The sequence below is a fragment of the Cryptomeria japonica genome, chromosome 10, assembly GCF_030272615.1.
Source record: "Cryptomeria japonica chromosome 10, Sugi_1.0, whole genome shotgun sequence".
Classification (NCBI taxonomy): domain Eukaryota; kingdom Viridiplantae; phylum Streptophyta; class Pinopsida; order Cupressales; family Cupressaceae; genus Cryptomeria; species Cryptomeria japonica.
Window position 1 is genome coordinate 589,133,882 of NC_081414.1, and position 26,642 is coordinate 589,160,523.

Consider the following 26,642-nt stretch of genomic DNA (forward strand, 5'->3'; position numbering starts at 1 on the left):
TTCAAATTCCTACAACACGTGCTAAATCAAAACTAATTGATCAAATCAGTTGTCTAATCAGTTGACTCAGTTAACTCATCAATCATATTTTTTAACTCAAATTCATCTTTTTATGACTAGTCCATCAATTCAATCATCTCCCTAGTATATTCAGTTCATTGATCAATCAAATGAGTTTACTAGCCAATCTATTGAGTTCACTGTTCAATCAATCATGTTAATAGATCAATCTATTGAGTTAACAAATCAATCATGACTAGTTCACTGAGCAATCAATTTTAGTTATCTATCAATCAACACTTGAGTTCTATTTCTCGCCCCCTTTGTGTTGAAAATCTATAAATTCAATATCATTTTCATCAATTCAATCTAGCTTTTTAGAATCATAGAATTGGAGTCTTCAAAATATTTGTATGCAAGAAATTGGTGCAATACCTGAGAGCCACCAACCACTCAAATTGGAGAAGCACAATGGAAGCAAAGATGCAGAATGAGGGAGTTTTTATTTGAATTTACTTATCATTTTGTATTGATTTTCATTGATTATGTCTGTTGTTTGTTAATTAGTTAAGAATCGATGATTCGTTCTTATTTGCTAATTAGCTTAATAATATATGACATTCAGGTGTAGAAAATGAAAGCTGAGTCGGGTTTCATGAAAGGTGTGGCTTATATGGTAGACATATTGTTTGTTATTTACAGGATCCAAACCCCAAATAACAAAACAATGGTCCAACTATTTATTTATTGAACAAGCATAGAAATCAAGTATAATTTGGAACTTAAGATTGAAGGACACATCAATACATTTCCATTCCCTACCTAATATGCTTCAAGGGCCCCCACATTTACTATGCCATGAAAAACAACATAGTCAATGTTTGTTAATGTGCATACGATATCAAACAGAAGTTACGGCCTCTCCTTGTAGTGAATACTAACGACTGAATAATCCTTCTCTATACAGTTATGAATAGTTACCAATGGCCTAGATTTATCCTCATTGGAGGTTGCCCTGTCTTTGTTCACTCTTTCATAGTCACGATCAACAAAAATCATCTGATGAAGGCGTCACTCTATATGAGTGACACCCATAGAGACCACAGTTTTGGCACCTTCTACATCATTATTGCCTTTCAAAACATTGCAAAGAGGCTCTTTGATCCTGAGAAGCCTCTAAGGATCATCTATAAGGGCACCTATGATCTCATCTGTAACATACAAAACAAAGGCAGCCCTCACATTATGGGTCCATACCTCTTTCCCCACCATGTTACACTTAAGGTCTGCAAGAACAACAAACACTTTAGAGAGTAGCCCAGACTGATCTATTCCTATTAGTTCAATTGATGTATGCTTCATTGCATCCTTCACTCCTATATATCTCCTTAAAGTGGGTAGGAAACAAGCATTTGTTCCAAGTATCTTCACAAATCTAAATTTGGATTCTATTGGCTTCGAGACCAATCTTTCAAAATCATAGAGCCAAAATAGAAATAGTAATACCTGTTGGATGTAGTCAATTACACCTTCATTCATTATCTTCTTGCCATACTTGTCGATTACATGGAATACTGCCATATCAACATACACAAATGTTCGATTCACAATAAAAAAAAATGCAAGATTAGCATTTCCAACACATCAAGGGAAAAACTGATTGAAAATTTACCATCCATAAACCATCCTCCATCAGAAGATATGTAGGCTTTGGTAATAAAGAGATTCAAATTAGTAAGCACTAGTACAACCTCCAAAAGAATACCATGTTTTTTAGCACTGTCGACATGTAAGTAGCAAGCCAAACCACCTCAAACAACTTTAAAAGAAAAACAACAACACACATCTAACTAAAAAACCATTTGAAATAAAAAGAGAGCATAAACAAATCTTTGAAATAGTTTGTAGGAGTTCCAAGCCTTCTTATGCATGAATTTTGATCAAATTCAACCCCAAGCAATGGATCTATATTTTATGAAAAAAGAAATGCCTTTCCAAATCAATGAATGAACTTGAGGAGACAACAAGAAATATTTGAAAGGAAACATGAGGAAAACCACAATATCTGAAGATTGACCATGTATCTTGAAACTCTAGGATTCAAAACCCCAACTCATCTCCCTCAAAACTCCGTGTCATTGCCTCAAACATTGTTGGTTATTTCTTAATATCTGCCTTTCATTATGAGAATGTGCTTCTTCTTCATTGCTTCTAGTGGTTCAAGCTCATGAATATTGGCTTTTCCTCTCCATTGCTCTACATCTGCCTATTGAACTCACTGTTCTCCCTTTTTCGTGGCCTTTATGAGTCATTTGCTTGAAAGTAGGGCATTCTTTAGAGTTTTGATCAAAATAAAAGTTTAAAACTCCCTCCTATGATACTTTTCTTTCCCTCTCTTTCTTTTTGGAAAATAATTCCTCCTTTTAAGAAATAAAACTATAATGAAGCACATTTGTTATATGTGTGTGTGTGTGTGTGTGTGTGTGTGTGTGTGTGTGTAAATATGTATATATATGTATATATACATATATTTATATTGTTTTTTATATATAAATATATAAATATATATTTTTATTTTTATATTTACATATATATATATGTATATATATGTATATATGTATATACATATATACATACATGTATGTATATATAAGTATATATATACATACATGTATATATATGTATATATACACACATATATATACATATATATACATGTATACATAAATACACATATATATATACACATATATACATATATATATATATACACATATATAATATATATATACATGTATATGTATATATATGTATATATATATATATATGTATGTATATGTGTGTATATATATGTATATACACATACCTATACCTATACCTATACCTATACCTATACCTATACCTATACCTATACCTATACCTATACCTATACCTATATATATATATATATATACACACACACACACACACATACACATACACATACCTATACCTATATAAAATTGTTGTTCAAGCATAAATCTGATGTTTAGTTTTGTATTTTATCTGATGATCAAATTAGTCATTTTTATTTGTATGACTAATTATTTAGTTGTGTTTTCTTACCCAATGACCAAATTAGTCATTTATTTAGTCATTTATAGTTGTGTTGCAAAAAATGACTAAAATTTGGTCATTTTTACTTGTTGTGACTAAAAGTTTTAGTCACTTGGTCATTTATTTGCCATATTTCTACTAGTGAATCACAGGCCCTCTACTTTGGACCTATCTTTAGAGTGAACTCACTCATTCATTTGTTCACTTAATTGTAATTCATTGCCTCTAGATGTCCATACTCACTGTATATGAGAGGACATTCCTCATTGCTATACTCCATAAGATGCTCATTGTTTTAAAGTATTGTTCCTTTTTAGCTTATTCCATAATTGTTTATTAGCAAACCTGACTGTATTTTGAGTGTTGACTATATTGAGGATATATGTTGCAATCTTTATCACTTCTCATTATCTTGGTAGTGAAGACTTCTCATTGTCCTTTTGCTGTCAATAGCATGCATTATTGGAATACTCTTTGAAGAACACTGCTAATATCCTTGTTGACTGTTGATGGCTCTTGTGGATGCCTTATTATCATTGTTCTAAAATAGTCATGACATTGTAGCTGCTATATATAGCATCTTTTGCAATGAACAATTTTTCCTATATTATTCACAGTAACTTATGTGTACCTGCTATATAAGGTCTATTAACTATGATTGGACAGTGGGGCTATGTCTTGTTGATTCCTCTTAGACAAAGAACTGATATACCCTATGTTGATGCTTCAAGGCTTCCCTAGCATGTTCTTTTGTTTACTTTACTCTTTCTGTGATTTGTCTCAAGCTTTATTGCTAATGCTTATGTTGCCTTCTGACTGTGAGATGAACCTTGATACCTCTGTCACTACATCTAAGCTTGAAATTGCACTTATTTAGAAACATGTTGGGCTCAACTCTCATGGGAGCCACATTTTACTCTACATGTTGTAATTTACTTTTCTTGTATTTGCACATGAAGCAAACAAGTTACATAAAAATAGTGCATATCTTATTTCTTGTTTGTTGATTTGATCTAATATCTGTTTCCTGGGCCTAATGAGACACTAGTTGTTCTGATGCACATGAGGGGTAGATTGTATGTTTGTAGGTTCATGTGCATATATGAGATGATGACCCTTCATTTCTCTAATGTCGCAACCCTCCTTTATCACTTTTGGATTTAAAATACAATTCTATTATATTTTTGGATAAGATATTTAAATGATTGAATAAATGTTATAAAAAGAATGAAAAATAATAATACACACACACACACACATGGAAAATACACATTATTTTTATTTATTTATTTTTCCACATCCAATTATGGCACATGTTGTAGGAAGAATAAGAAGCTTCTAGAGGATTCTCCACCACCTTGCATGTAACTCCCCCACTAAGTCTAATCAATTTGCATGAAGTCCAAAATTGGGAAAGAATCTCCTTTTTAATTAAATTTTCTGGATAGTGGAATGGAGGGAATTTTCTTATAAAATTATATGCAAGTTTCAAATAAGGGAGTTGATCATGTTGTGAAGAAAATTTCCCAAGTCTTGGAAGTAGATCTTTTTGGTAGTCTTATTTTCATTGCAGGAATTTTAAGTTGTGGTTGGAAGGATTTCTCTCAAGTTGCAAGGAAGGATCATAAGGGTAGCTAGTGGATTCAACATCAAGCTCGATAAACCAGGTTCTCTCCTTGTTGTTTATCTTTACATTTACTTATGAGAAATTCGTAATATCAAAAATAGTTATGGATCTTCCTTTATATAAAGAAATTCTTTTATTAGATTTTAAATCTTTTATTTGGAGATAGATAATAATGATAATGCTTTCATATAGTGCATGCAAAGGATAGTTATTTATTTATTTTATTTTCCTTAAGAAGATATGCACATGATCTTGTTTTTTTTGTTTTCTTTTTAAGATTTCAGCAAAAAGAAAATCATGTTCTTTCATTTGTTTAAAATCTCTCTTTCTGAGGTTAAAATTCTTCCCTGTGTGATTGGATCTTTTTCAATTCTTTGGTTCTTTGAATGAAAATCTAAGTCTCATTCTTTAATCTCTCTGAGATTATTAGTTAAATAATTCTTTTCTATGATTATTAGTTAAACAAATCTCTCTGTGAATAATAATTAAAATAAAATCTCTCTATGAAATGAGTTGAATAAAATCTCTATGAAATGAGTTGAATAAAATCTTTGTGAAATGAGTTGAATAAAGTCTCTCTGTGAATATTGGTTGAACTTTTGTGATTATCAGTTGAATAAAATCCTCCTGTGAATACTGGAAACGAATTCTGGAAATAAACAATTCCCCTGTGAAATCTGGAAATAAACTTCCTCCCTATGAATGTTGCAATGAGCTCTCTCTCTCTCTCTCTCTCTCTCTCTCTCTCTCTCTCTCTCTCTCTCTCTCTCTCTCTCTCTCTCTCTCTCTCTCTCTCTCTCTCTCTCTCTCTCTCTCTCTCTCTCTCTCTCTCTCTCTCTCTCTCTCTCTTTGTAAATGTTAACCTCCTGTTTACTGTAAAAAAATCAAATCTAAAACAATTGTTTAAATTTTGTTTCTTATTTTTATAAATGAATACCCTCCTTGTTTATATATATGGATGTCATTAGATAATTGAAAATGTAAACTATATATATATATAAAGTTTGTGTCAAATGTTAAAAATTTATTAATGTTGCATTATATTAAAATTATTCCAAATGTTAAAAAAACCATATTAATGTTGCACAGTCTTCGAAAAGTATTCGAAGGATTGCGGAGGCATACAGGGGTGGTGGTTATTGTAACCGCTGGAGGAGACAGTGGTACCCCCCACTACCCTGCAGTCACTGTCACGGCAGTGGCTGCAAGGGAGTGGAGGGGACCACGGTCCCCACTCCCCCTATTTTCTATTAAACAAAACAATTTCGCTTTTTAATTTATTATACTCTTGAAATTGCAAATTGGAATTTTTAATAATTGTTTTAATTAAATTTTAAGTAAATTTTTTTTATAATCGTTTTTAATTAAATTTTAAGTTAATTTTTAATAATTGTTTTAGTTAAATTTTAAGTTAATTATCAATGATTGTTTTAGTTACATTTTTTGCTAATTGCTAACAATTGTTTAGTTAAATTTTAAGTTAATAGATTAGGAAAGGATTGAAATCAAAAATTATTGTCTCAATCCCTTTAGGGATTTATTGGACTACTTGATCAGTGATTTGGCTCACTTAAAAACAAATAAGTCTTATTATTACGATTTGATCCAAAATTTCCAAAAGTATAAGCTAATCACTCATTTGGAACTAGTAACTCTATAATTTAAATATTCTCACGATCGAAGTAAACATTACTTAATCTCATATGTAAATGTCACTATTTTTACATCATGCGCATTACTTATATGTTAAATTGCATTCATTGATGAGAAAGTTACCTTCCCATTATCTTCATACAAGTTACATGTTTTAATATATGAGTTCATAATTGCCTTTATCATACCATTATATATTAATTAGTTGAGTTGTAGAAGAATGGTATTTCTTTTTATCAAATGGTACTTGGTTGCCATCAAAGCAGTTACTCAAATAATTAACTTTGAAAGGTCTAATTATGTACATTCATTTTGTGATTATTTTCAAGCATGATGTTTTCATAGCTCTTAGTTAGAAAACTAAATAAAGGAAGATGGAAACCAAAACCTAGTAGCGTTCAGTTTATACGGTGCCTCTAGGTCACGCTTACGAGTAATGTCGTTGTGTTGAACTACTGCACTTAATGCCTAATAAAGCTACATCAACGAAGTCTGTGGCATCGTCCCTATAAATCATCGAGGAGTAATAAGGGACACTTGGAAGCTAAAATCCAAGGGGTGGGTAATCCCCCTTGGATCAATAATCTAATAAGATAATTTTCAAACGATTTTACATCCGTTGAGTTAAACCATAGTAAACCCCCTTTACGATTGGTTAAGTAAAAATGCTTTTATGGAATTAATTTTTGAAGAGATATTGTTGTCGATTGGCAATTGGTCAAGGGTGACACTTATGATAAGAATTAGGATCTACTTATTTTAGGCCACAAGCAATAGGCCATCTTGAGCCTTTTCTTAAGCGCTACCATCATGGGTAGCAACCGCAGAGAAATTGTCTGGGACATTGACCCTAGAAAGGGTTGCATACCCACTAATCAGTTTACATCAAACCATAGAGTAGAAAATAGAACTAAAAACTTTACACCTTTATCTCGTGCCGAAGCGGGTATGTAGGCAGTCTTGGGATGGAGTTGTCCCTCATACTCAGGCGTTCGTGGGTGGGGTCTAGGCTTGGTAAGAAGAAGGATTGAGTAAGAATTCTAATTTGAAAAATGAAGTATAATAAGATGGAAAAAGTAATTCAACGCATACTCGGAAGGAATCCCATATGGATTCGCTTGACTTCCCAAGGCTTTAAGCCAAATTCCGAGGTGGAATTCAAGCTTGTATTATGTTATTTAATTACTCTTAAGGATGATGACCTCAGTGCACTTCTGTTAGAAGAGTGTAGTACTTAGTGAGTGGTTCAAGACCCGAATGGTCTTGATGAGTCTAAGTCTCTGGCCAGAGCACCTCCTATCCCAAATGGATAGATGCCTACCCCGTATGGGTAGATGCCTATCCCGTATTGGATAGATGAAATCTTATGTCTCGTATGGACAAATGCCTAGCCCGTATGGTTAGATTCTCATCCCGGATGGATGAATGCCTAATCCAAATGGATGGATGCCCAAAGTATGCGATTGAATCAAACATAATGATTAAATTAAACAACAACAAAAAAAAGAATGGTCAATTTTGTTGAGTTAATTATGGTGGGTTATTACATCTAACGCACTATTTTACTCAAATACAAGTACTCAAGGTAGCAGGGAGACAACTTGATACAAGCAATTCAAAGAGGACTCGTCATTCAAGCAATGACAAGTCACCCTCCTTTATCTACATTTTACATTTACATTGCATTTTCAAATATATTATTTACTCTTCATTTGCATCATATCAGTTAGTCTCATGGTGTGTGAGACATTGTACATTCATCAATAAAAAATTATTTTCTTCTGAAATTGTGTACTTTTCTATAAATCATATGCATCTACATAAGGAAATATGATTGTGAAATCCTTCAGTTTCTTCCTTTCAAATGTATGAATGTAATAAAGTAGAACAAAAATGTACCTTTTGTTTATAAAACATAAAATTTCTACCTGATTGATCTTGTAGCGAAAAAAGGTAACATTTCTAGTGACATCTACTATATGTTTGCCTGCTAAACATCTTGACCAACTACTTTAAGATTTCCATTGGGCACATAGTCATTGTAACTTTTAGAAAACTGAAACACGCATCTCATAGCAGTGTAAAAATTTTCTTTTTCTCTCAAAATCATTCCTAACCTATTGAGTACACGTGTGTGGTTTATGGCAGTGAGCTTAACACCTTATTGTCATGGATTGTACGTGTGTAATTGATAGACTAGGATAGGGCAACAACAAAACAACACAGAAACACACTGTTGTAGAACACTATAGCTATGGAAAGGAGGTTTTTTGTTTGTGTGTGGCAGTGAATACACAATTTCTCTGCTTCATATAATGAACACTTTCCTTTAATAACTATAGTGCATTACAACAAGAAGCAAAACTCCTTATAACTCCTACAGAATTATGCACTAGGCACTTTGGGAAAACAAAACTACAACTAAAACTACTCTAACCGAAACTAACCAGCAATGAAACTGGTCAAACAAAACCATTGACTGGTTTTGCAAAATAACACCCCTTTCTAATCAACAATTGATGCATTACATGGTTATAAAATGCTGAAAAGATATGAAAGACAAGCAGATATTCACTAAATTGTTGCAGTGTTTCATGAAAGATGCAGATAAGCTCACTTACACCTTGATTTTGATCATGTCTATTGTTGTCCTGAACTAGATAAGCTGAACTTGATCATGCTCAACTGCTACTGCAAAGTCAGCTTATTCTTCGATTGCATGTTTATGCTTGGGCGCAAGCACAACCTCTACTATTTTAGTTCTCTTTAAACTGGCTAAATGTCTGATAGGACAACCTCTTGAATGGGAAAAACTAGAAATCCCACTACTGGCCTCCTGATTGAGATCTTGAAGAGTAATATCCAACTTTTTCTCTTGCTCAACCTAAACAATACTTGCATATAACTCAACCTCCTGGATACCCAAAACAAAAGGTTATCTCTCAAAAGAGGGAGGCAAACATCCAAACAATGAGATAGCCTCTTCCAGCACACTTTCAATCAATGCAACAACCTCTTTCTCCTCTAAACACCATAAAGGAAGCTACTTGCTAAGATTATGCAAATTAACTTCAAGGGAAGTTTTTGGAATTGAGAGAATGAACTCAACCCCACCAAGACCATAATCTTTCTTTGATTCCATGTCTGATTCTGCTAATTTATTAATACAAAAGGGGTTGAACATGGTCACTTCCACTCCTTGTTCTTGTTGTTTTTGATAATCTTCCTCCAACGATGTTGGCATAACATCTAGACATGAGAAGAAAAACTCAATTTCAGCTTGAAATAGATCCTCTTCATGATTTTCATTTCATTTTTGTGTGAGAGGATTGATATTGAGCTCATGACCACTCTCTTGAGGACTTAAAATTATACCTATACCCTCCTCATCATGCTCAATAAAATATGGAAGATCACCAAATGAAACTATGAAATTGTGGCCTTCAACACCTTTTTCAAGCTTTTCAGGCTATTGTCTTGAAACTTGAACCTGCAACTCACCACACTGCTTGATCTCCTCTTGTTGCTTTGAATATTCATCCTTGCCAACAAAAGAAGGTAATTCATCAATCCAAGATGAAATTTGGTCCTCTGCAACAACCTTTTTCACTCCATCTCCATGTTCTTGTAGATGAACTATTGAGACATTTTCCTCATTTTTAACAGAACAAAGAAATTTATTAGTTATAACATTCAAGGATTCAATTGAACAAGTGTTCTCTTTTTCAATCCTTTGTTGTTGTTGACTTCTATATTCCTCCATAGCTAAATGCAACAAGTTATATCTTTAGTCTCCTCTATATTGTGTGAGATGTGCTGGTTAATGGTCTGCTCTAGAATAGTAGGAACTATTTGAATCTGTTCCTCTTTTGCGCTAACTCTCTTCTTTTCAAAACTCTCTCCAAATAGCTGATGTTGATATTCTAAATAAGCCTGACTTCTTTGCACCTAAGCAGATAAGAGCTTCATTTGCCCCTCCTTAGCAGCTATCTTTCATTCAAGACCCTCTTCAAATTGTATCCTCTGTGTCTTCAACCTTTGGTTACAAAAATAGGCATGTTTAGTCATTTCTTGTTGCTACATAATGGTCTTTTTCTACTCTTTATGTCAACCAACATATCATACATGTGTGAGAGTATTTGACTAACATCATTAATCTGCATAAGTTCAAACCCTTGGCTCTAAGCCCACAACACATGGTCAAACCATTGGAGAAAGTCCAATATAGCCTAGTAAGGATGCTTTGGAGATTGATTATGCAAATAGTCATGTTGGTAAGTACCAAAAACCTCCTCTTGGGGCTGATTTTGATCATATACTGGCTAATAATGAGATTGAGCAAGGACGAGAGCGTGGAAAACATGATGAGAACACTAGTAATTTGTATCACTTGATCTTTGAAACCAATTGACTTGAACCCTGAGCCCCCAGGTGTGATGACTTCTTACCCCCAAAGGTTGGAATCACTACTACTCACACCAAAACAACAACCAAGGTGGTCTTCTATGAACTTAGAGAAGTTCAATAGTCCCACCGAACGTGCAAAAAACTATTGTCATGGGGATTTGCACCTGATGCAAGCATGAAAAAAATGCAATCCCGTGAAACATGGGACTACTCTCAGGTTGTGGGTATCCTATTGTGAGAGTAGACATCTAGATTATAGGTCGACTCCTTTTAGATAACCTAAAACTAACTTAATATCTAAGAAAAGTGATAAGAGGATATGCGTAAATTTGACCAAAAAAATATTGCTTAAGGTGATGCACCAATGGATAAATGACCTACAACTTGTCTACAAACTCACAAAACAATTTTCATGAAAGGTCAGTTTTCTGATGTTTACAAAAAGGAGAACAATGGAGTTCTCACAGTTTTGATGCAACAGAAATACTTACACAATCAGAAACATGCGCTATAACATGTATCTTTTGAACTAAGCATCTAAAGAAAATAAGATAAATGAAGGATTCTATAAAAGAATCATAATATTTTTGTAGACGTCTAAAAATGGTCAATGCTTGCGGAATCATACTTTAACATTTGCGCATTGCCTTATTTTAGGGTTTTTGCGTCGCATTAACATTTCTTCTATGTCACGCACTTGGTTTTTATCATTTGCGAGCATCGAGTCTTTCTTCTACATTCTTCATTTATCTCGCTCTCGAATTTGGTCTTGTCGACAATAATCTTCAGTCATGATTTTGGTCAATCTTATCCTGTCATATCAATGTGCGTGCTCATTTGTTATCATTTTGGACATTGTCAATCCTAATTAGGGTTTTGTCCTCTTATCAATCTTGTCATTTTGTGATCAATTTCTCATCGATCGTTGTCATTTTGCAATCGATTTGTCATCGATCGTTGTCCTCTTATCAATCTTGTCATTTTGCGATCGATTTGTCATCGATCGTTGTCATTTTCAATCTTATCATCATGCGATCGATTTGTCATCGATCATTGTCATTTTCAATCTTGTCATCTTGCAATCAATTTGTCATCGATCATGGTCATTTTCAATCTTGTCATTTTTGCAATCTATTGTCATCGATCATTGTCATTTTTGTCATTTTGCGATCGATTTGACCTAATTGTCGTCCTTGCATTTCTAATTTATCTTCTAGGGTTTCATGATTTATTCATTTAATCTTGTTTGGCATTTTCCCTCTAGGTTAAATAATTTATTTATTTATCCTAAGTCTTCTTGTCACAATTAAATATTTATTTAATTGGCTAATTAATTCCCTCTCTTTGTGTGAATTAATTGATGAATGAAAAATTGTTAATTAATTCACCTAGTTCCTAATTTCCTCATTTTCTCATTTTCCTAGTTCCTAATTTCCTCATTTTCTAATTTCCTAATTTCAATTTCCACCTAATTAATTTCTCTCTAGTTTCTCCCTATTTTTGTGCTTCGGTGGAAGCATGAATTTCTCATGCGTCATACTTTTGGCATAGCAAGATGTCATAAGATTCTAGTTCTCTAACCTTTGCATTGGCAATATGTCATAATTCATGACATAGAAGGTGTCATAACCTTCTTCCTTGAACTCAATTTTTCCATTTTGAAATCAATTGCCTCTAATATCAATGTCATGCTAATCTTGTCTTTTCTCCGATTTATCTATAAATTGGATGAATTTCTTCAATCAAAGTCCCTAGTCGAATCAATCATGCTTCTAGTATTCTTGCGCTAACATCTTGTCTACTTGCTTTCACACCATGCTTATGCACTAGTAGGTGAGATCCACAAACAAAGCTATTTGAAGGAGAAAGCAGGACAATGGAGCCACATGAAGGAGATATTCAAGTTTGCAATGGTTTGCGTTTGAATTGATGTCTTGTTTTCATGTCTTTATTGAGTGTTTTTAGGATTTTTATCACTGCATTTGAGTTTTCGTGATTGAACTAGTCCAATTTATTACTTGCTTGTGATGATTTCCGATTTCCTAGCTACATTAATTGGTGAACCCAACGTGACTTATAATTGTTTTCAGAAGGGAGGTGAGTCGACCTATGAGATCACCACAGCTAGGACCAGGAGGGACATCATTCGTGAGACATGGTAGGGATGAGGAGGACAGGGGGAGCACCCAGTGATAGAGGCACTAGCTCCTTAGCACAGAGACAGATGACATTATGTAGTGTGATATTAAGTAGTCAGCCTGCGGGCCATACTTAGGACAGACAGTCCAATTTTGTACTCCGATATTATTGTGATATATGATATGATATGCATCGATATGATGGGATGCAATGTGTTATGATTTATAATTGTTTTCCATGTATGGATACATTTTGATGTGAAATGGATAAAATGCTTGATGTGATGCTTGATGTAATGCAAATGTACTAACCAAATGGATGCAGGATGCAGCATATGTGTTTGGAGAAATCGGAGCACTAGACTAAACTAACTACCCAAACTGATGGAAGAAATGTTAGTAAGAAGAAATGAGACAGAGGACAGGTAGAGACAAAGAAAAACTTGCTTTCACTAATGCACTTTGTAGGTGAGAACCTTTATTTTAATGTAGCAAAATGGATGCGTAGCATCATGGCATTGAAGGCCAGAGCTGAAATGCAACCCTTTTTGCAAAAGATAGACACACCGCACAAAAGGAATAAGTGAGGAATCCTAGGGTGCATACATCAAGGGTCGAGGTATGTGCGGTGTTCACAAAGCGAATGTACTTATCATAGACACCCAATGATATAGTTGCCGCAGTTTGTAACAAACATTCCACAAACAGCAATCACAACACAAAAAAAAAAATTGCATTTTGTTTTCTGCATTTTGGTTTTTCTTTGGTACTGATTCTTTGTGTAGCACCTTGGCATTACGCATGGCAAAGACAAAAATGGAACTACTAACAAATTTTATGCAAGTTCGCTAGTCAAAGATCAAACAAATCAAACTTCTGACTTGGTGATTTTCCAGGTTGCCTTGTACTCCAACTAAACTTTGTGTTTGTAATTCATAATTGGGCACCTAGTATGATTGCTAAATAGGATGGAATGAATGTGTGTTTGCTTTGATTGTCGAGTTTTACATTGGAGTAGGAGAGTATGCTCTCATCCTTCTTAGGGTGATCAGAAATCCAGTTCTTCGATACCATTCTCATGGCTCGAATTGTTTGTTACCTTTAGAGGGCCTGCCTTCCCAACCATTTGCTTTCTTTTGCAAGCAAGTGATAATCGTGAGAAGGGAATGACCCAAAGTGAGCACAGCCAGAGTACCTAGGCATTCTAACTCACTATAAATAAATACCTAATGGGCGAAAGCTTTGAAGGAAGGGTTACGTGGGAATTGTAGTTACTTGGGAAGTGATGACCCTTGAACTCTTTCTCATATCAACATCTAAGTAGGACCTCATGGTCTAAATCGTGCTTGCATGACTACATTTGTTTGGTATCTTGGTGGACTTAATGTCTCACACGCTTGCGTGACACCAAGGAGTAACGCTTAACAGAAATCCTTACTAAACACCTTGTATTTAGAGGCTAAAAATCCTTCTAGTTGCTTGAGAAGGACAAGTTCGGATACTCGGAAGAGATACTAAGTTCGCCATGGGGAGATTTTCATGGGGAATGATGCTTGGCTACCCTGAGAAGTGAGTGTCATGGAGGGGAGCCTGTGGGGTCAAGCATCTATGTATTCTCCTTGAATCTCATAACGAGTCTACCTCTCAAGTACCTATTGTCCTTGCCTACCAAAAGAAATGTGTGAATGAGCATGATTGTCTTGAGTCTAAGTTAAAATATCTTGTCTTCTTTGCTTGTCAAAAGTTGAGCTGTGTCTCATTTCAAAAACAAGACAAATTGATTCAAAACAAGGCTAAACACAAGAGTATTTCATCAAACAAAGTTCAAAACACCTTCAAACATGGTTGTCAAACATTTTTTCAAAATCTTGTCTCAACATTCATGTCACTTAGATTTAGGTCCTCCATTGTCCATACTTAGGGCTTAGAGCATCATTCTTGCATTCCACTTGGTCCATTTCACTTAGGTGTCATATTGCATGTCCAACATTAGGTTCATCCTAGGTTTGCATTTTGCAAAGTCATTGTCAAGTACCAAGGTTAGATTTCACCTAGGTCATACTCCTTTGCATATCAATAAGGGTCATCCATTTTGCATGTGTCCTCTTGCATTAGAGTAATACCATTGTCATACATTTGCATTTGCATACCCTAGGTTTCTTCATTAAGCTTAGGTCATTATCATATCATATTAGGGTCATTTGCATAGTAATTGTCCCTTTAAATATAGCGTCAAAACTAGGTTTTGTCATACTTGAGTAATCCAAGTCTTTGCTAAACCCTAAGTCATTGTTAGGAAGTCTAGACCTTATCAAACTTTTGTCTTTTGTCATTTCGTCAAACCTAGCTTAGTATCCAAGCATATAGAGGAGACATTGTCATTTTGTCCTTTGAGGTCTAGACATCATTTCAATATTCCTAAGGGTCTCTTTTTAGATTTGCATTCCAAAAAGTTTGTCAAAATCTCCAAAAACAACAAAAACATAGGTTGCATTCTTGCCATAGATTGCATTTAGTTGCATATCATATATTATCCTTGAAAATTTCCAAAAATATTGCATTTCCATAAGTGACATGCCTGTTGAAACAAGGTCAAAATCTAAAAAGATGGGTGAACCAACGTATCAACCCATTGACAACATATCGAATTTGCAATTTCAAACTAGTCAAACAGTACAAATTGAAGGTTCATCAAACACATCATTACCACCATATGGAATGGTTCAACTTGGACCACCTCCATTATATGAACCACTATTTGTACCCATGAAACCAGGACATGGGAGTGTTCCACCAACACCAAGAGGAAATACACCTTTCAATTGGAATCAACCAAACCTGCAACATGACATTCAAACTCAAACATTATATGAGGAACAAACTCTTTCACAAGGATTTGGTTCAGATCAAGGCATTCAACAAGAAACAAATCCAAACACTTTACCAAATTTCTCATCAGATTCTGATGCTTCTAATGATATTGACATGTTCCTTCAAGATCCAAAGTTGATGAAAAAGATGGATAAATTCTTGAACAAAGTCTTTAAGATGTTCCCACAAAAATATCTTGACATGATGAGTAATGTGACCTCCTCAAGTGAGCAAATCAATGTGAAAAAACAACAAGGTGGTGAGCTGTTAAGTTTCTCTCCATATCCAAATGAAGAACATGTGCAACAAGAAACTCAACCTACCTTGATGAGTAAATGTGCTTCAAAGGCATTGATAGTGACTATTCCTCAAAAGTCACCATTTGAAACAATAAATAATCCATTATTTAACACAACACCTGTAACACAAGATCAAATGAGGACCACACAAATATTGACAGCTGTCCCTCAACAAGAAGTGGTTCCTCGCATGCATAAAATTGGATCAAAATCTAAGATGCAAGAAAGCTTCATGACTGGAATGCCTGATATCACCAATGACAAAAACAATTCCACAATGCAACAAAGTTCTTATGTCTCGTTAAGCTCAATATATTTGCCAAACACTATTGTGACAGATCCTTCAATAATGGCAACACAAAGAGCTACGGATAGTGGTTTGCACCAACAACAAATGTTGCAACAATTGAGTAATACCCAAAAGGTACAATCAAATGTGCAAACAAACAATGCACAACAACAACAATACCGCATTCGACAAGTTGCAGCGCCCTCTGCACCATTACAAGTTAATGCAAACTTTCAACCACCACAATGGATTAGACAAACAACACAGCAACTTAATGCAAGTGCCATACCCCATCTTAAGAAGAAACAACAAAAACCACCCAAACAAAGTTTTTTGCAAATGATGGGATTTACACCACCACAACAACAACAATTGGCACAAAGTCAACAAATTCTGATTCGTCAGCATCAGCAACAACATGTGCCTCAATATGTGCCAAGACAAACAAGCTATCATACTTCACAACCGCAATTGACACCTGTGCAATATCAACCTGGGCTACAAACGATGACTCCACCACAAGAAGCATAGCAACAAGGTCAATATCAAGGCATGGCACAACCACAAAAACAAGATGTGTACCAAGAACATTATATGTCGGATACACCAAAGATGGCAATTTTAGAATATCAACAACCAATCGAAAACACGATGTATCGACAAAGAGTACCCACCAGGATTAATGATGGACTTCCAAAATCTGACACAATTGTGCAACAGCTTGAGAAGTTGCAACGACAAGTCAATGTATTGAAAACCAAAGGAACAAAGAAGCTGTACACAGATCAAGATTTATGTCCTAATCCATTTGACAAGAGCTTATACATGCCTCCCTTCCCTAAGCATTTTGAGGCACCTAATTTTGAGAAATATAAAGGGAATGGCAATCCAAAAGACCACATTCAAGCATTTTTTGCATCGTGTACTGAGGTGAGTTATGAGGAAACATTTAATGCGCTTATTTGCATGAAGTCTCACAAGACAAGCCATGGATTGGTATTCGCATCTGCCAGGAAATATAAAGACTTGGTCCGAATTGGCTCAAAAGTTTATATCTCACTTCGCATTCAACATCGACAGTGATGTGACCATGTCATATTTATGCAACACCAAGCAAAAGCAAGGTGAACCATTACTGACTTTCTTGCAACGATGGTGAAGCTTGTGTAGTCGTTCATCCCTAGATATACCTGAAGATCAACAAGTGAACTTGTTTATCCAAAATTTGGTCCCAGAAATGATGTATGAACTCATATTGAAAAGTCCCAGTACTATTGAGAAACTCATTAAGAAAGGGATGAATATTGAAACTGCTCTTGTAGCCAAGGGAATCATTAAGCTCAATAAAGACAGTGACAACACAAACAATTCAGGGGATAGAAATAGATTTTGGTACAAAAACAAGAATGTCACTAATGATGGAGTTGTTGATGCAAGAACGGTGAATGCAAATCAACCCCCGTTCACAATCAAGAAATTGAGTGTTCCTAATATGTCAACTATGGAACAAACTCAAACACCAGTGAGCAATGTTACTCAACAGCCGCCATATCAACAATATACTCAACAATATAACCAACAACAAGGTCAGCCACAAAACTAGCAACACAAACCTTTCCGATCCAGAGATGGGCCTCCTCAATAGTTTACACCATTGGGAGAGCCTATTGAGTCAGTAATGAAATAATTAATACAAGAAAAATTTATCAAGTTACCAGATATCAAGGCAGAACCATTGGTAAAGCCGCATTGGTGGAATGATAATGCCTATTGTGAATACCATTGATCAAAAGGACATAAAACTGCATCATGTTTTCAATTAAAACATATGATTCAAGACTTGTTAGAGCAAGGAGTAATTGAGGTAGATCCGCCCAACACGACTTCTAACACTGATCATACAATTTTCAAAACTCCTTTGCTTGATCGTGACAAGGGTAAAGCATCTTCTTCGAACTCTACCCAAACAGCAAATTATGCAAAAACTGGTTATAACAATGTTGTCAATTGTTTTTGAGCATCAAATGAGTATGTTTCCACTCTAAGAATAAAGGGACAAGATCCTTCTTGCACAATCACCACTCGTCGATCCAAAATAGTCTTAAAAGGAGCTCTTGCAGTTCCTCCTAAATCAACCCCTGTGAGTCAGTATAATCTCCTAGATCATCTAGGAAAGACACCTGCACAAATATCAATCCTTGAACTATTGAAAATGTCCCCCATGCATTGCGCAGTCCTAGATAAAGCTTTAGTTGAGTCCACTATCCCGACAGACATTGATGTTGACCAGTTTCAAGCCCGAATTGGACATCTAGCTGTTTCCCAACACGTTGCATTTTTTGATAATGATATTTCACCTGATAAGCTCCCTCATAATGATCCTTTACATCTTGAAGTCTTTGTCCATAATTGCAAAATCCGATGAGTCTTGATAGATGGCGGAGCGGGTCTTAACATCTATACCTTGAGAGTGGTCATTGGTCTTGGTTATACAAAAAAGGATATTGATTCTTCCAAAAGAATAACAATCAAAGCATATGATGATGTTGAGTGCCCATCTAAAGGGATAATTACATTGCCTATTAGAGTTGGTCCAGTGACAGAAAACACTTTTCTGCAGGTCCTAGACCTCAATCTCCCTTACAATATGATTCTTGGCCGCCCGTGGATCCACGAAATGAAAGCAGTTCCATCCACTTAACATCAATGTTTAAAATATCCTTATAATGGAATTGAAATAATAATTCTAGGAGATCCTAATCCATTTCAATTTTGTTCTACTCTAAAGGATTCCCCGCAGCAGCAAGTCCCAGTCAATAGAGAAGCCAAATCACATAGTTATGTGGACCCTAATGAATTGTTAGATGCTATCAAAGGAAAATTGAAGATACAGGACCAAGGATGCGGAGAGTATTCAATGGCTCAAACATTCCTCATCGGGAATTTACCAATATCTCCAAAATCATATGGCAAACCACATTTGTTGCAAAAGGAACCTAAGGTAGTTATCCAATATCATCCCCCCACTACATTTACAAGATGGGGTGAACTTGACAAAGAAACTTTGGATGATGATGCAATAGACTGGCTTTATAAGGACCCTACTGAGACACCACCTGTTAGGTTGCTAGTGGAGCGATATAGCAAAGGATTTACTATGCTGCAAAAGAAAGGATATGATGGCTGTAGTGGTTTAGGTCCTGACAAGAAAGGAAGGCTAGAACCTATTATACCCAAGATGCGACCTCCAACTTTAGGGTTAGGTTTTGTACCATTGTGAATTGGACCCTCGTCTACCAAAATGACCATGTGTAGAAAGGGGCATGACTCTGATGATGACACAACACCCGAGGATAGCTGACCCAAAACTGATTCCAATGAATGGGAGTGCAGTTCTTTTTCTTCTAGCTCCTATGCTCTTGACAATGTTTTCCTTGACCCTGATGATTTGCCTATGGAAGACAAACATGAAATAACTCCCCCTCCTAAAACATGTCCTAATGCTTGGATAGAGTCATTCTGGGATCCAAGCTCTGAATCCGATGTGAGCAGTTCGGATAGTGATACCATGGATGTTTACATCTTTACCATCTCAGACCTCTTCCTCCTTAAAACCGATGATGACATGCCCCTCATTTATCCCCAGCTTATCCAACAGGACCAACAAGAACCACTCACATTGGACTGTTTTCAAAATGATGAAGCAATTGTGGAATTCCTGGGACTATGAGAAGGCATACCACAAGGAGATCATAAGGTAGGATTTGCTATTGATCTAGATTCCACAGCATATTTTGGGGAGTCAACTCCATCTTCTAGTCATCAAAATGAAAAAAGGAAAGAAAAAGTACAAAATCAAAAAGATACGTCTTTGAGTGAAAACTGTAAGGCACTCTTTGATCATGAAAAAGTAAAAATAAAAGATGTACCTGTGGGTGAAAACCTCTCTGAGGCACCCAAAGGTGGAAGAGTGGACATACCCCCATCCAGTCAGGATAAATCAACATTGCTTGTGGAAATGACCGAAGAGATAAATTTGGGAACACCTGACAACCCTAAGATCATCCATTTTGCTGCTTCTTTATCAAAACACGAAAAGATAGATTTTGTCAATTTCTTTCTTGAGAAGAAGATCAGCTTTGCATGGTCCTATGCAGATATGCCCAGCCTTGATCCAGAATTAGTCCTTCATCACTTGCCATTAAAAGCAGATGCCAAGCCTGTCAAACAGAAACTCAGAAAGATGCATCCCCAGGTGGCTCTCCTGGTCAAAGTAGAACTAAAAAAGTTACTAGATGTGGGCTTTATTAGACCCATTGATTATGCGGACTGGATTTCCAATTTGGTACCAGTTAGCAAGGTAACTGGGGGCATCAGAATCTATACAGATTTTAGGGATCTCAATAAAGCATGCCCTAAAGATGACTTTCCACTGCCAAATATAGACATCATTGTTGACATGACTACTGGATATGAGATGCTCTCATTGATGGATGGTTTCTTTGGCTATAACCAAATTCACATTGCTCCTGAAGATCAACATAAGATAGCATTCACCTGTGCTTGGGGTACTTACTGTTGGAATGTGATGCCCTTTGGTCTTAAAAATGCAGAAGAAACATATCAAAGAGCGATGACGACAATTTTCCATGATTTCACACATACTTTGATGGAGGACTATGTTGATGACTTATTATGCAAATCTGTCACTAGAGATAGTCATCTAGCCATCATGGGCCCAATCTTTGACCGAATGGTGACCTACAAGCTCAGACTCAATCTAAAGAAGTGTGTCTTTGGTGTCATAGCTGGCAAATTACTAGGGTACATTGTTTCTCACAGAGGCATCGAAGTCGACCCTGCCAAGGTTAAAGCAATAATGGATATGCCTCCTCCTTCTAATCTCCGTCAACTAATAAGTCTGCAAGGAAAGCTACAGTCAATCCGTCGATTTATAGCTCAATTGGCAAACGAATGTCATCCATTCCAGCATCTATTGCATAAAGGCATCACTTTTAAATGGACTGAGCAATGTCAATCAGCCTTTCAAACTCTTAAGGACTATTTGCTGTCGCCACCTATTCTAATGCCTCCTATAGAAGGAAAGCCATTTATATTGTATATTTCTGCAACTGAAATAGCACTAGGAGTTCTCTTGGCCCAATAGGATGAGAATGGCAAAGAGCAAGCTATTTATTATATCAGCCAGACACTAGTAGGCTATGAGCTGAATTATTCAACTATTGAATGGGCATGCTTAGTAGTGGTCTTTGCAACACAGAAACTCTGACACTATATGTTAAATCACCAGACATTACTGGTTGCAAAAATTGATCCCTTGAAATACTTGCTTAGCAGAGCAGCTTTGACGGGTCGCCTAGCAAAGTGGGTTATGATCCTCAGTGAATTTGATATTGAGTATATGGAGCGAAAGGCAATAAAAGGACAAGTCATAGCGGATCAACTTGCAAAGGCTCCTCTTTATGATGATCATCCCATGTTGACCGATTTTCCAAATGAATCAGTCTTTGCTCTCACATCTTCTAATGAATGGAAGTTATACTTTGATGGATCCCATACCAAGTTCGGGTCTGGAGCAGGCATATTGTTTATCACCCCTCAAGGTGATGCTATTCCCAAATCCTACAGAATAACTTTCCATTGTACCAATAATATTGCAGAATATGAAGCACTGGTCACAAGGCTCCGAGTAGCGATCCACTGGAACATCACACATTTACAAGTCTATGGAGATTCTCAGTTAGTCATCTAACAAGTGAATGATGACTACGAAACAAAAGATGAAAAGCTTATTCCCTACAAGCATATGGTAGATTTCTTCAAGACAAAATTCACGGTTATCCATTTTAGTCAAGTTCCAAGAATTCAAAACAAATCGGCAGATGCGATGGCTATGATTGCTTCCATGATAAATATGCCCCACAATATGGAAAAATGTGAATTTTTGGTCGAATAGTTGCTTGTCCCTTCTTTTGACATTCCGACAGCAGATGTGATGTGTGTTCTTGTTGGCCCCAACTCCCCGTGGTACAATGATGTATATCAGTATTTGAAATCCCAAACCTTACCACCTAACCTTTTCGCTAACCAACGTCGAGCCTTCATCCGACAGACGGCCAAATATGTCATCATTGTCAACACCCTTTACCATCGTTCCTTTGACCATACCCTCCTTAGGTGTTTGGATTCTGACGAAGCACAAACGGCTTTACACGAGGTTCATGATGGTATATGTGGGGGCCATTTCAATGGTCTTAGCTTAGCCAAAAAGTTGATTCGTGCTGGGTATTATTGGCCCACTCTGGAGAAGGATGTTCATGATTTTGTTAAGAAGTGCTACAAATGCCAGATCCATAAAAATTACATTCATGCACCAACCCAAGAGCTTCATTCTGTCATATCTCTGTGGCCCTTTTCTCAATGGGGATTGGATCTTATTGGCAAGATTCACCTGACATCTGCAAATGGACACAAGTTCATCATTACAACCACAAAGTATTTTACAAAATGGATCGAGGATATCCCCATGACCTATATCACTGGTGTGCAAATTTCCAAATTCCTATTGAATTATGTCATATGCCGATATGGGGTTCCCCTTGCCATAGTCACAGATAATGGTCATCCCTTCAAGAATAAAAATGTCAAGGAACTCTGTGAAAAGTTTCATATCCAACACCATTTCTCTTGTCCATACTATCCACAAGGTAATGGTCAAGCCGAAGCTTCAAATAAAACCATTATCAAGATCCTGAAAAAGGTTGTCAATGACACTGGTCAAGATTGGCATGTACAATTGAATCCAGCACTATGGGCTTATCACACTTTTATCCACACACCTACTGGTGCAACACCTTATTCCTTGGTGTATGGTGTGGAAGCCATTTTACCCTTGGAAGTGGAGATTCCTTCCTTGTGTGTTTCCTTGCAACATCTGATCCATGATGAAACACACAGAGTCTCTCGGTTGCATCAGCTTGAGATGTTAGATGAGAAACGTCAAACAGCCCTGACACATTTGCAAGCATATCAAAATCATCTCTGTCGCTCTTATAATAAGAAGGTTAAAGGGCAACACTTCAAAGTGGGAGATCTGGTTTTAAAGGCAAACCCTAAGAATGCACAATCTACTAATGTCATCAAAGGCAAGTTTGAACCTAGTTGGGTTGGGCCTTTCATAGTGACTGTAGCCTAAGGCTCGAGGGCATATCAGCTTGCCACTCTAGAAGGTGAAACTTTGTTCGATCCTGTAAATAGCATGCACCTTCGCAAGTATTGGGCATAATGTTCTATCAACTCCTTTTCAAATATGATCCTGAAAAAATACAAAAAAATCAAAAAGCTAGAAAAATACAACCAAAAAAAAGAAGACAAAAGAACAAAAAAAATAAAGAAAAATGATTCGTCCTCTAGTGAAAACCTAGCAAATAGGCGCTTTGTGCAAGTACCATGGTGAAAACCTGGCAAATAGGTGCCATGTGTAAAAAGATCATTGCTCTGTCATCTATCACGACCTCTAGCTGGGCTTTCTCTCTGCAGGTTTATCATGTCTATCCTTGTCCTGACCCAATGTTCTATTCCAGGCCTGTGATTGGTCAACATCATTGTCTTGCATACTCTGTTTCTTGTGTATATATTTCGGTCCTGGTTTCTATATATGTCTTTTAGATGTGCATTGGGTGCGTTCCCCTTGTCATGATCAATCACTGGAACTTTCAAATTGAAAAATGTCCTGAAAAAATCAAAAAAAAATTTGAAAAATGTCCTGAAAAAAATCAAAAAAAAAATTAAAAAATGTCCTGAAAAAAAAAAATCAAACAATGTCCTCAAAAAATCCAACAAAAATCAAAAAATGTCCTGAAATAATCCAAAAACATCAAATAAAGTCCTGAAAAAACTCCCTAAAAAGTCAAATAAAGTCCTGAAAAGAAAAAAATGAACACAAAAACATTATAAAACTCGCAAAAGAAAAACAAAAATATATCCCCTTTGTGCATAGACAGATCACTGAGCATCCCTCCAACGACACGCAATCACACATTGTGCTTTAATGAAATCATGCATAAACAGATGATCTTTTTAGATCAAACCAGACATTCAAACTAATCAAAATTGTCATAACAATCAACTTAAAAATCATTCGTCCTTGGCACACTATCATGGGTCTTATACAGGGTGTGGTATACTCGAAACCAGACTATGTCCTATCTTAGACAAGGTACCACATGTCTTGAAACCAGACAGCATGATTGTCCTATCAGCACTTTCAACTTTTGACAATGAAGATCAAGATGTTTGTTTGACTTGTTGGAATTAGTGAGTCTTATCTTTTTATTGATTTATCTTCGATCATGTTCCTATGTTGCTCGATGATGTCACTAAGTGATTTAGAGTGACTAGGATGGTTCATGGTCCCCTTTTTTTTTTCTTTTTTTTTTAATTTGTGTTGTGATTGCTGTTTGTGGAATGTTTGTTACAAACTGGGGCAACTATATCATTGGGTGTCTATGATAAGTACATTTGCTTTGTGAACGCCATACATACCTCAACCCTTGATGTATGCACCCTAGGATGCCTCACTCATTCCTTATGTGTGATGTGTTTGTCTTTTGCAAAAAGGGTTGCATTTCAGCTTTGGCCTTCAATGCCATGATGCTACGCATCCATTTTGCTACATTAAAATAAAGGTTCTCACCTACAAAGTGCATTAGTGAAAGCAAGTTTTTCTTCGTCTCTACCTATCCTCTGTCTCATTTCTTCTTACTAACATTTCTTCCATCAATTTGGGTAGTCAGTTTAGTCTAGTGCTCCGATTTCTCCAAACACATATGTTGCATCCTGCATCCATTTGGTTAGTACATTTGCATTACATCAAGCATCACATCAAGCATTTTATCCATTTCACATCAAAATGTATCCATACATGTTCCACAATCAACAGTGCATAAGATATCCATACATGGAAAACAATTATAAGTCATAACACATTGCATCCCATCATATCAATGCATATCATATCATATATCACAATAATATCGGAGTACAAAATTGGACTGTCTATCCTAAGTATGGCCCGCAGGCTGGCTACATAATGTCATCTGTCTCTGTCCTAAGGAGCCCGTGCCTCTGTCACTGGGTGCTCCCCCTGTCCTCCTCATCCCTGCCATGTCTCATGGATGATGTCCCTCCTGGTCTTGGCTGTGGTGGTCTCATAGGTCCACTCACCCCCATGCTGCTCATTGACCTCCGAGAACGTGCCCTGCTCTCTGTCCTCGATCGTGCCCAATATGATGCTACTCTCTGCTCTGGTGGAACTACACTCTCATATAGTGTCCTCCAATGGCATATCTCCTCTCCAGTCTCTACTAACATATGTGCCATCTCACGTGCACTGGCATCCCTAATCGACCCAATGTACTCAGTGACTCTCTGTTCTTCTTGTTGTGCCTGAGCTATTGTTGTATCTTGAGCCACTATAAGTCTGGCTATCTCCGCTCTGAACTGATCCTTCTCTATCCTCAAGATAGCATTCTCTCTCTCTAATGTCATAATGTGATCATGTTGACTCGCTATGGTAGCCCTGCACATCTCCATCTCCTCTATGCTAGCTGTCTCTAGCTCTATGGGTATATCCTGCAATGACTCCTGATCGGCTAAGTCTGGCTCATAATCATCATCCCCCTCATCATCTCCATCCTCATCATCCCCCTCATCCTCATCACCACTCTCATCCTCCTCATCCTCATCATCTCCCTCCTCTTCTGTGAGTGGGAAGTCCTCTTGTCTCCTCGGTACTAGAATATCAGGATCCATCAATGGCACTAGCTGTCATCGTGCAAACCATCTCTCATACTCCTCTGTCATCCCAGCATCCACCACATTTGATCTCCAATCCCACTATCTCCGTTGTAGCTGTGTGAAGTCAGCATATGCTATGTGTGGCTGAATCATTCTCCCCCACTGACTTGTCTCTCTATGAGATGGGGCGAAGTGTGCAGTCCCTCTAGGTACATCTTGCCTCTCTCCAAACTATCGTCTAACTCTATCTAGTAGGTACTTCTCAATCACTCTCTAGCAATTCACTGGTCACCCAATCAAGTACCTCTCCTATCTACAATATAGTAGCTCATCACTGTCATCTGACCATCTAGGGCAATCAAGATATGGCCTCCATGTGAACTCTCTCAATCTGTCTAGCTCATGTCGCCAATACAATATGTATCCAAAAGGACCCTGTCTTA

The 26,642-nt window shown here is 36.5% G+C and overlaps 1 pseudogene; it reads right to left on the reverse strand.

Annotated features, from left to right (window-relative positions):
• Positions 1-822: 822 nt before the first annotated feature.
• On the reverse strand, positions 823-10,139 carry LOC131077830 (ACT domain-containing protein ACR4-like; annotated as a pseudogene).
• Positions 10,140-26,642: the final 16,503 nt, after the last annotated feature.